Source organism: Halichoerus grypus, chromosome 1 (genome assembly GCF_964656455.1).
Source record: "Halichoerus grypus chromosome 1, mHalGry1.hap1.1, whole genome shotgun sequence".
Taxonomy (NCBI): Eukaryota; Metazoa; Chordata; class Mammalia; order Carnivora; family Phocidae; genus Halichoerus; species Halichoerus grypus.
Genome location: NC_135712.1, coordinates 83,177,351 through 83,180,087, shown reverse-complemented (window position 1 = coordinate 83,180,087; position 2,737 = coordinate 83,177,351). Strand labels below are relative to the sequence as shown.

At 48.7% G+C, this 2,737-nt stretch overlaps 1 pseudogene; it reads right to left on the bottom strand.

The window, feature by feature from the left end:
- Positions 1–895: 895 nt before the first annotated feature.
- Positions 896–2,145, bottom strand: LOC118537642 (glyceraldehyde-3-phosphate dehydrogenase-like; annotated as a pseudogene).
- Between the last annotated feature and the right edge of the window lie 592 nt (positions 2,146–2,737).

Sequence of the window (2,737 nt, the reverse complement as noted above, 5' to 3'; positions counted from 1 at the left end):
GCCTGGCTCTAAGTACTCTGGACATAGCAGCACACACCATCTTCACACAACCCTAATGAGGTCACGAAGGCAGAGAAAAGTGTCTGGAAGCACAGTTAGGGCCAGGACCGGAACTTGGGCTGCCTGGCTCCCGAGTCCGTACTTGTCACCCTTCACTATTCACCCTCCAATGGGGAACAAGCTTCATTCTGGCCTTTCCTTAGGCTCCGGAGACTGAGCCCACTGTCTGAACTGGCTTCTGGAGAGAAGGCTAAGGAACTTCTATGCAAGGAATATTGGAGAGGGGAATTTTTTTTTTTTTTTAAGTTGTGGAATCCTGCTCCCAACCCCCACCCTCTCACATATAATCACATGTGCATTCACACCTACACAACTCGAATATACCCTTTTTCTCCTCCATGGGCCCCAACTCTGCCTTTGCATCAAAATCACCCAAAGCTTTAAATAAAATACGGCTGCTGAGGCCCCTTCCTGGATATTCTAAATAATCATATCTGGGAGCAGACCTTGAGCATCTGTTTTTTCCATGTTTTAAGAAAATTAAATGACATGCATACCCAAAGTAAAAATTCACAGTACAGAAAGAAAGTCTGTACCCCTTCTATCCAGGCCTCAGTCCTTCCTTTCAAAGGCGAACACTTCCAACAGTGACTTATGATCTGTTTTCTTCCAGAAAGCAATGATCACACATACCCATATGTTATTTTTCCTTTTTTTTGGCTGGGTACAGTGTCCTTTATTGATAGTACATGACAAGGCAGTTCTCCCCAAGCCCCTCCCCTTCTTCAGGGGATCTGGAATGGAAACTGTGTAGAGGTCAGGAGATTCTCAGTGTGTTGGGGGAGAAGTTGGGGCAAGGACTCCCTAGCAGCTGAAGGCCCCTCTCTTCCTCTTGCTCTTGCTGGGGCTGGTGGTCCAGGGGGCTCTTACTCTTTGGAGGCCACGTAGACCACAAAATCTACCACTCAGTCGCTTTAGCCAAATTCATTATTGTGCTAGGAAATGAGCTTGACAAAAATGGTCATTAAGGGCAACGCAGCCCCAGCATCAAAGGTGGAAGAGTGGGTGTCACTGTTGAAGTCACAGGAGACCAGCTGATCCTCAGCATCACCCAGGATGCCCTGGAGGGGACACTCCGATGCCTGCTTCACCACCTTCTTGATGTCATCGTATTTGGCAGCTTTCTCCAGGTGGCAGGTCAGATCCACGACTGACGTGTTGGGGGTGGGGACATGAAAGGCCATGCCAGTGAGCTTCCGGTTCAGTACAAGGATGACCTTGCCTACAGCCTTGGCAGCACCAGTAGAAGCAGGGATGATGTTCTGGGTAGTCTCTTGGCCACCACACAAGCTTCCCAGAGGGGCCATCGACAGTCTTCAGGGTGGCAGTGATGGCATGGACTGTGGTCATGAGTCCCTCCATTATGCCAAAGTTGTCATGGATGACCCCTGCCAGAGGGGCCAAGCATTTGGTGGTGTAGGGGGCATTGCTGACAACCTTGAGAAAGTTGTATATTTCTTATGGTTCACTCCCATCACAAATATGGGGGCATTAGCAGGATGGGCAGAGATGATGACCCTCTTAGCTCTACCTTTCAAATGAGCCCCAGCCTTCTTCATGGTGGTGAAGACCCCAGTGGACTCCACAAGGTACTCAGCACCAGCATCACCCCATGATGTTGGCGGGAACTTTCTCTTAGAAGATGGAGATGGGCTTTCTTTTCTTTTCTTTCTTTTTTTATTTTAAAGATTTTATTTATTTATTTGAGACAAAGAGAGAGAGAGCACAAGCAGGGTAAGCTGGAGAGGGAGAAGTGGCTCCCTGCTGAGCAGGGAGCCCAATGCGGGGCTCGATCCTTGGACCCTGGGATCATGACCTCAGCTGAAGGCAGGTTCTTAACCAACTGAACCTCCCAGGTGCCCCAGAGGTGGGCTTTCTTTTGATGACAAGTTTCCTATTCTCAGCCTTGACTGTGCCATTGACTTTGTCATGGGTGGAATCATACTTGGAACATGTAGACCATGTATTTGAGGTCAATGAGAAGGGGTCATTGGTGGTGACAATGTCCACTTTGCCAGAGTTGAAAGCAGCCCTGGTGACCAGGTGCCCAATATGGCCAAATCCATTTACTCTGACCTTCACCATCATATCTTGGGGATGCAGCTGGCACAGCACAAGAAGATGCTGCTGTCTGTTGAATGGGGAGGAGAAGAGAGCCCCCATCTGTTATTTTCCAACCTCTAGATGATTGTGATGAATAGTCAGGTGAGAATCTCTGACTTGGGCCCTGCTCCGCCCACCTCAGAGATGCTTCCTCTGTGGGAAAGGAGGGCAGGAAGAGGGAGGCTTAGGAAGTGGGGAGTTTTCTGAGTAGATGAAGGAGAAAGAGAGCCAAAGGGCAGAGCCCAGAGAAAGCCTCCTCAGGGCAGCACACTGCTGCAGAGTGAAAGAGGTGGCAATTCCTCTAACACACATTGAGTACTAATTGCTAAGAGAGGCACAGTGACAAGACATAGTCAGAAGTGAGTGGGAATCAATAAGGAAATGTTTTCCGGAGGAGACCTGAGAAGTGTCAAAAATGAAAGGAAAGGGTATTTGGGGTGGAGAGAATGGCATGGGATGTGAATGCTCATTTGCCCATGTATTCCAGGTATTTTTTTCTTCAGTTCTTAGGGATGCAGTGGGTGTAATTGCAAGACTAGGACACACTTTGGTGTCAGGCTGCCTTGGATCACAG